At 34.6% G+C, this 9,044-nt stretch overlaps 1 protein-coding gene across 2 annotated transcripts in view; it reads right to left on the bottom strand.

Moving 5' to 3' along the window:
- ena (ENAH actin regulator enabled) overlaps positions 1-5,189 on the bottom strand; it is a 66,636-nt gene extending 61,447 nt beyond the window's left edge. For both annotated transcript variants that reach the window (XM_076131852.1, XM_076131851.1), the window contains exon 1: positions 4,934-5,189. The gene's annotated coding sequence lies outside the window, so the exon portion shown is untranslated. The remainder of the gene's footprint in view (positions 1-4,933) is intronic.
- Between the last annotated feature and the right edge of the window lie 3,855 nt (positions 5,190-9,044).

Raw genomic sequence — 9,044 nt, forward strand, 5'->3', positions numbered from 1 at the left:
TGAAGTTTGAAAACGAACTAATTAGAGTTCGCGCTGTGAGACAGCCACTTCGCTTTTTGTGCTAGATGCCAGAATTTCAGTGCAAAAATGTAGCTTTTCACTGTTTTTGAGAATTTCATTGGTGTGTTAAAATTTTATGTTTGAAAAAAGGTCGTGTCACTTACGTTCCTTTATTCGACAAGAGCACTTTTTATATATCTAATGACCTATTAGGTTACTATGCTAGTCTTTTATTGATATTGACCTGAAATTTCAGGAATCCTTCTAGAAATCATTTAGCTAATGATTACAATATCAAACATACTCTTAGAACAATCTAGGATGTTTGTAAAATTGTATATTGAACGCCAAGCAGCACTTAATAAGCGTTATAATCCATAAGTTGATTCAAATAAGTGATATTTGTGGCAATGTAAGCAAATTACAAACGGAAATTACCACGCGTACGAAAAGAAGACGAACCATAAAAAAAATCACAAACATTTAAAACAGTTTTACATTCACACCATAAACGTTTATTAACTAAATACATTAAAAGTTATCTATACTAATTTTATAAAGCTGAAGAGTTTGTTTGTTTGTTTGAACGCGCTAATCTCAAGAACTACTGGTCCGATTTGAAAATTTCTTTCAGTGTTGGATAGTACATTTATCGAGGAAGGCTTTAGGCTATATATCATCACGCTACGACCAATAGGAGCAGAGTACCAGTGCAAAATGTTACAAAAACGGGGAAAATTTTGTGACGCAAGCGAAGTTGCGCGGGTCAGCTAGTGTTATGTTATAATGAGATGTAGTAACGGCCGCAAAGGCGTACGGTGTTTATTGTTATTGAAAGTAGCACATGTTGTACCGGTATGTACTGTAATATTGCTTTTAAATATAACACCTTTGAAATTAAACAGTTTTTGGATTTCATCGCTTTAAAATAAGGTTAACTTTACACATACGTCAAAGGTGTGAGTTGTGTTGTTTCTCTGCTGTTTTCAAATTGTTTGTATATACATACACATAATGGCATATTTTTCTTATAGGGGTAGGCAGAAATCAAAGAATACCGCGTGTTATGATCCCTACAAACTTTCTTCTTCTAAAATTGTGTTGATTAATACGTCAAAACAGCACTGTACTGCCAAATTGAAGAAAATAGTCACTCACAAGGATCTTGACATGCCTTTCTTCATACACACACATACCTAATATCACGCCTTTTCCCCATAGGGCCAACACCACTTGATACAATCCCTACGAACTTCCCTTGCCTCACTCATATCTATACATCTTGTCATATATGCCATTCTTCATTGGTCCAAAATACCCAGCCCTGGACCCAAGAGTCCCATAACAGCATTCTGCCTTTCCATTACCCATAAAAAAACCCCACATTATACTGCTAATGTGTCTATAACGCAGTGACAAGCGGGCGGCCATTGAAGAATTGCAGTACACCATTAAAATGCCTTACATTCCCACAAGACGGCGGCATGCGATTAGCTGGAGGAAGTCTACTGACCGCGTTATGGTTTATTAGGTTTATGTACGGAAAATTACTTGTAATGTCTTTGTTTGGAAATAATGTGAAATAATAAAAAAATGTGTGAAATTGGAACTGGCACTGGGTAAAGGCGAATAGAGAATAAGAAGAAGAATCTTAGTAGAACTAAATCTACATATATATTTTTTTTGTTTTGAAATACATACCTACTAGAAGAAGGAGCCTTGATCATTACTACTCTAATTCTGCGTTTCTCCCAGAGATGTGCAAGAAAGTAATGTGTGGCGAAAGGAGAAATACCAAAAATATTGCATATAATCGTTGGTACATACTTCTCAAGTTATTATTTCCGTTTCACCTTTGATCAACCATATTCAGGTATTTAATTTAAAACAAATCTAATCTGTTATACAGCCCAGTCTATGTCTTCTTGACTGCACAATACACACATAAGAATGAAATCAATCAAGTGAATTGATGAAACATTTCGCATAAGTCGCATATCCTCATCCATTGTTATAATTATCCCAATCAAAATCTCAAAACATCCAGCCATCTATTGTTCAAAACTTTGTACGTCCGGACATCGAACCAGTTCCTTCCTGCAATTACTAAAATAACATTAACTTTCACTCGGATATCACGATGTTTCTTTTGTCCAAAGGTGAAAGGATTATCGATAATGGCCTATTCGTTTCGGACGTAAAATATTTTTTTGATTATTTGAAAGTTGTGTACCATATTTGTTGAACAAAAGGTTTAATGGATACAAATTGTGGTTCTTTGTGATTTATGTAATTGTATTGTAATCTATATGCGGTTTGATTAAATAATACATTGCTTTGATATTGAAGATTGCCTTAGATGGAAAGACGAGTAATAGATTCGTATTTTGCCAATTGAAAGGTCAATTCAGAGAATGATTCTATGGAATTCGTTTTGAAAGATAATGCGGTAGAATCATATAAGCTGAATATTTAGATTAGTGAAAATTACTTCACGATCGACGAAGACGATCTTAACCACGGCACCACAGAGACAATTAATAAGGGTTTTAAGCAGTCTGACTGCTTACCGAAGGGTATCGTGTTATATCCCAAGTTACTGTGTTGTGGAGGTCAGATAGGCAGTCGCTCCATGTAAAACACTGATATTCAGCTGCATCCGGTGAGACTGGAAGCCGACTCCAACATAGTTTGGAAGAAAGGCTAAGCTGATATATATGTGAAGAAGTCTGACTGGATTGAACTAGGCCTAATTCCTCTTTAATTGTAAGACCAAACCCTACCCCAGCAGTGGGACTGTAGCAGGTTAAAAAGTCTGTATTATACCTCAATAGTACTCAATAGTACCCTAATATTATACCTCAATAGTAGTAGTCAGTGTGTGTGGTCTATTTCCAAGTAAAACAAACGGAAGGACCACAAAACATTTGCAACCAGTAGATTACATGCCAATAACACGAGTTAGTGTACGAAAGCGTTTACAACTGAAACTATTGTGGGGAGCAGACGTAAAATTGTGTATATTTTATTTGTAGCTAGAGAAAATACTGGTTGGTTGTTAGTTGAGGGTTAAATTTTAGATTTTTTGGGGATACTGGGGTGGTTTTCATTTTAGTTTGGGTGTTTTAAATTGGTTTTATAGTAGTACCTATATCTTAATTTTCTTTTTAAAATGGTATAACTTTAGATAATTTTATTTATTATATGATTTATTATGTTTGAAACTCCAGTAAGTAGTCTACTGCAGAAATTTCTGATATAATCAATAAATTCGTTTTATATAAAACTTAACAAATCTTTGTTTCATTTTTGACCACAAACCTCATTATTGTATATTTTCAATAATCATACCAAAATACGCAAATAAAATTATAATGTTTCCTACATAACCGTCATTGTTTTAAATTTTATATATTTATATAAAGGAAACGATAATATTACATATGTGTTGGTATATTTACGCGTCAATGTATAACGGAACACAGTAAGTATATAAACATCGTTATCGTAACCGCAAAATGTAATAATATACCTATTATGTATTTCTGGTCTCTTGGTAATCAAAGCTAGGCAATAACGACTAAATTGTATAACTTACTATATTCTGCCCTTCAGCTTCGTCTGCGTGAAAAGACATCCCGGGGTAAAAGGTAAACCTATGTGTTAGTCGAGGTCATGAACTATATAAGTAACGAATATCTTTAAATTCGAGTACCAGACATCAAAACAAACATCTGAACTTTCTAATTCATAATATTAGTAAGAAAATTTGTACTTTCCTATAACACAATTAATATCATCACACCATTTATAGCCGATTGTATCAACAGAAATATTAGATCGGGGAAAAAGTCTTTTCGCACTATAGTATGTATGAACTTGTAATAAAATCTTTTCTCTACACAAAAAAGCTCGATATTTGGGTACCTCACGAGTTCACTGAAAGAAACCTAATGAACCGTGTACTCATTTGTGATCCCTGAAGCCAAAGAGATTTTATTACAAGTTCATACATACTATACTGCGAAAAGACTTTTTTCCCGACCTAATATGTTGAACACCCCCATGCAACCGTGTATTTCCTTCATGATAAACTCCATAACACTGCCCGACCTTCGAACACAACCCGGGACCTCACGATAAGCATCCTAACAAAGCCATTTATAATTAATTTTATAACTTATCAATACGTCTGGTTCACTATAGGTCGACCAGATACGTCCTTCACCTATTTTTCTACATAACATTAATCGAACAATATTAAAATGGATGTTATATGCTCTAGGATAGATTGATAGACTCAAGGTCTGATCTCTCCCTCATATGGGGAGGAGTCTTGTGCATTGTGCAGTATTGGGACAGTAATTATTAATTATACTTTTTATTGCGCAGAGCCAGCTTGACCGCCGTACCTCATAGTGTCTCTTTGGTTGGAACACTTGGAACTATCGTAAAATATTATTCCTGTAGTCATTTACAGACCTTGGGATTGATTTCTCCACTAAAGAAAGGGGATAATGCAATGGAATCTTCAATTTATAATTTAAAAGGTGATTAGTAGAGCTTATTATAATCAGATCTCTAGTTTTAATATCGAGACGACATTTTGAAATATAATACCTGTCAACCTATAAGTGTATAATATCAAGCGTTTCTTAAGAAGATCGGCAGAAACAACTTGACAATTATATCTACTTTTTAACACTTCTCGTCATGCATGCTCGCCTTATTACACTAACATTAAACCAAGAAAAATAAAAACCTAATAACAACAAATTGCAGTCAATAAAAACTCAAATATCAAGTAAAAGTAGACCATTTGAATTAAAAGAGCAAACTTGTGAAAGTTTAATTGTTCCACGTAAAAAGGTTGTGTGTGAAAAAATGCTATAAAAATCACTGTAATTGTAAAAAAATCGAGTTCGAATATTACCTTTACATTCACTTGATAAAAAAAACTAATTTAACTACACTGTGGAATGCATTTCTAAAGGTTTCTTCAGACACAATAGATCTTTGTAACCACTTTACACTGTCACTGCACTTCGTATAGCTTCGTGAAACTTCGTGAAACTTCGGGTATCGGACATGAGCGTGTGCGCCGGCGCAAGGTCCCCGCGCAACTGGAGCCGCGCGCGGGAAAATGGTAAACATCGTGTTAGAGCAAGATGGAGATATGTAGGATGAGAGGGATGGGTGGCCATTTGTTTATGTCTCGTCGAAGTTATGTTAGTAATCTAGAGTTGTAGAGTAAGTTGGTGGTAGAAGAGCGACTTAGTTCAAAGTTTATTATAGGTTCAATCTGTGCCTCAGGGAGGCTGTCTGAACATTAGTAGGAAGCAAGTTTTTGAGGTTTAAGTGTGTTCTTTATAAAACCTGTACGGGTAACCAAAACACCTTGCCTTTGGAATAATTGAAAATAAAAAAACCTGAAAAATAGGCGACGGAAAACACCAAAGCAAAAAGTTGTTAATATTTTTATCGAAATCGTGAAGTCACAATTGACAAATAGAATAGTCTGCATTAAAATAATCTGCATCGAAAACCAAATTAAAAGCTTCTACTTTTTAGTTCCCTACAAAACTGTCAAGCAACATACACCAACTTTTAAAACTCTTTTCAAAGCATCGCAGCTGTGAGCGCACAGATTTCAATAGTACGAACAAAAAATGTCCAAGCGTTTAAAACAACGGACCGAGTGTACAAACTGGTGTGAACCTTTTAACCGTGTTGACACGGGGTATACCGCTCCAATTGGGTTTACCGTCGGATTTTATAAAGCGGTGCAAAATGCGCAAAACTGTGTATAAGTAAGGGATTTTATTTGGGTAGTTTTTGTATGTTTGGTGGTAAAAATTGGAAGAAATTGTAGTGGTAAGATAGCTGGTAAGTTGGCTTGAAAGTTCTTCTGGTAAGGTGTAAGGTTTATTTCAGAAAGAGTTGAATTTCTTGTCCAAAACTATCACCAAGTTAAGTGGCTGTCTCCAGTATTAAAAAAAGGAACTCTCATGTATGTACTGTAATAATTTAATGCAAAAAAAAAACTTATATTTTTATCCCTGTTTTCTTTCTGTCCTTAAACCTCTTACCCCCGGTTTCTGACGTACATTTCTCATATGAAAACGCTATTTAATAGATAAACTAAAGCTAAACGTACCTTAGAAACCGGGGGTTAAGTCTGAGCCGGTCCTGGCTTGATAAACACAGAATTTAACATTGTCTGAAATCTAACATGTTGTAGGGCCTAGGTACAAAACTACCGTTCTTATCACTTCTGTACATTAATCATTGTCAATGTTTACAATGACAGTGTATATTGAGATGAATCTGTAGGATGTATCTGACATTCTACTGTTTGTACAGTGCACACCGTTTATACTTTATATCCTTTACACAATGTTTGTAGTTCAATGATCTTGTGGGGATGAAAGTTTTTTGATAAAAGTGTCGAGTTGGACTTTGAAATGCTGAAATACTCACCAATGCGAGATAATAACGTGTTTGGTGGAGTATGGACATAAATCATGCATACTATGCAATCAATGACAAATGAGTCTTTCTTCATGATGTTCAGAATCTTTTGTCACGGTCAATTAGATAGGTAACCCCTTATTTAAAATGAAAATAAGGGTCTAAGTACCTAATATTATCAAACATATACGGTATCAAATGCAGTAAGACTAACTCCAGTAAAAATACTAAATATTAAGTCGCGATTACTTCGCTAGATGGCGTTACTTGTCCGACTACTGAAAAAGATTTTAAATTTAAAAAACAAACACGCAAATTATTCATGTAACGTCAAATATTAACTAAGTTTTAAAAGAGAACAAAACGGAACTCATTATAAAATTACTTTTCTATTTACCCCAAGTAATTTAACACTATCTCTAAGCAATTAAAAGTACATTAAAAAACTTCACCTGCTACAAACAGTAGCTATCTCATTAAGAAATCTTATTTACTTTGAACAACTTTACTACTAAGATAATAAGGTTTAAATTTATATAATCAGAAACTTACAATATCTAAAACTACTAATGCCCTGTTTCAGAGTACATTTAGCGGTAGATTATCAGCTATTCAATAGCATTTAAACTGATACAAAAAAAAACGCTATTGAATAGATAAACTACCGCTTAATTCAGAAACAGGGTATAAGTTGCATTCTGTAAATATATTTATAACATTATATTCTTGAAACTATGGTCGAAATTAGCATAATTTCGCTCATATACCTAATAAACATAGTTAAATCAGAATCTGCAGTTACTTAATTTGGGGCTTAAATCCTGAAAATGTTAACTCTCACACCACAGAAAGATACATAATTCTGTTCAAGTTAGAAAAAGTAATAAAGACCTTCAATACTTAGAATTCAATATTGCATATATTCCTTCACATAGTCTTGTAATTAGTGAATGCAATCCCGATCTCGCGGGATCCCGATCTTGCGAGATCCCGTGTATTTTTTCGGGATCAATCCCGAAGCATAATATGACGAGATCCCGTTCGGGATTGTCGGAGAGGGCATTTTCAGCAGCTGGCTACATTGCAATAGACTTAAGATGCCGATTAGAAGCTCGTACTATTGATACACTTTGTATTTTAAGAGGCTACTTTCAAAATGCCATGTGATTACTCTTTATTTTGATCTCCTGGAGCTACACCTACTTTTTTGATTACTAGCTGACCCGCGCAACTTCGCTTGCGTCACATAAAAGAAAATGGGTCAAAATTTTCCCCGTTTTTGTAACATTTTTCATTGCTGCTCTGCTCCTATTGGTCGTAGCGTGATGATATATAGCCTATAGCCTTCCTTGATACATGGGCTATCAAACACTGAAAAAATTTTTCAAATCGGACCTGTAGTTCCTCAGATTAGCGCGTTCAAACAAACAAACAAACAAACAAACTCTTTAGCTTTATTATATTAGTATAGATGTTCATGTTATTACACCTGTTAATTATGTTACGTTGTTAGTAATATTGAAAAATAAAGGCTTTTATTTTCTTTCAAATAATAATTTATTGCATTCACCACACTATCACACACATATTACATTAAACAAGCCGTTCGAATTGTATTATTTTTACTAACTAGACGGGATCCCGAAAATCTCGGGATCCCGCGGGATTGATATTTCTGATCGCGAGGGATCTCGAGTTGACGATCTCGAGTCGGGATTGCATTCCCTACTTGTAATGTACAAACTAGTATTATACAGGTACCTTTCTTCACTTACATCATAAGGATGATATTCCCACATATTCTTGTTAGGCATCTAGGTCAATAACTTCATACCTATCTGAACCTATCTGGGGGCACGGAAGTGCCCCCGCAAGTCGAGCAAAAAAAAAGCGGCACGGCCGTAACATCCTTTTCTCGAAGCAATTCGGGCTATTTTTGACACCCCTATAATTTCGTTGTGGATAAAACAAGAAGCCTGGATTTTCAGCAAGTAATTAGTCATTGTATAAACACGGTATATTTAAAATTTCAGTCAATTTGAACCAGTAGTTTAAGAATGACAACTTGTTAAAATTTTGAATTTTGTCACTCACTGATTCACTGACTCACTGACTCACCGATCATCAAAAGTCTAAGGTACTTCTAGCAGACTTAGAAGCTTAAAATTTAGAATACAAATAGGGTTCAGTGTCTTAATCATGGGAAAAATTTAATATTTTCTAATTTCGGTCCAGTTTTCTAAATACACCAACTGCAACAATAACTTTGTAATCCCATATAAATGTATAAGATTACAAGGTTACATTTGCAGTTAATGAATTATTATTACTGTAGAAAATAAAATAAATAGGTGTAATTAGGTACCTACTATATGAGGCATAACGGCAGGGGGTATAGGGTGGGTAAGGGTGTTTAGCCCATGAAACTGAACAACATTCCCATAGGAAAATATGTTGAATTATGAAAAAAAACGTCTTTCCATACAAATTGGACTTATGTTCGCTCTACAAAAAGAAGTGAGATGCCATCAAAAACATTCTGTAAAAACCTCAAGTCTCGCCGTAAAAAGTGG

This window comes from Anticarsia gemmatalis, chromosome 26 (assembly GCF_050436995.1).
Source record: "Anticarsia gemmatalis isolate Benzon Research Colony breed Stoneville strain chromosome 26, ilAntGemm2 primary, whole genome shotgun sequence".
Classification (NCBI taxonomy): Eukaryota; Metazoa; Arthropoda; class Insecta; order Lepidoptera; family Erebidae; genus Anticarsia; species Anticarsia gemmatalis.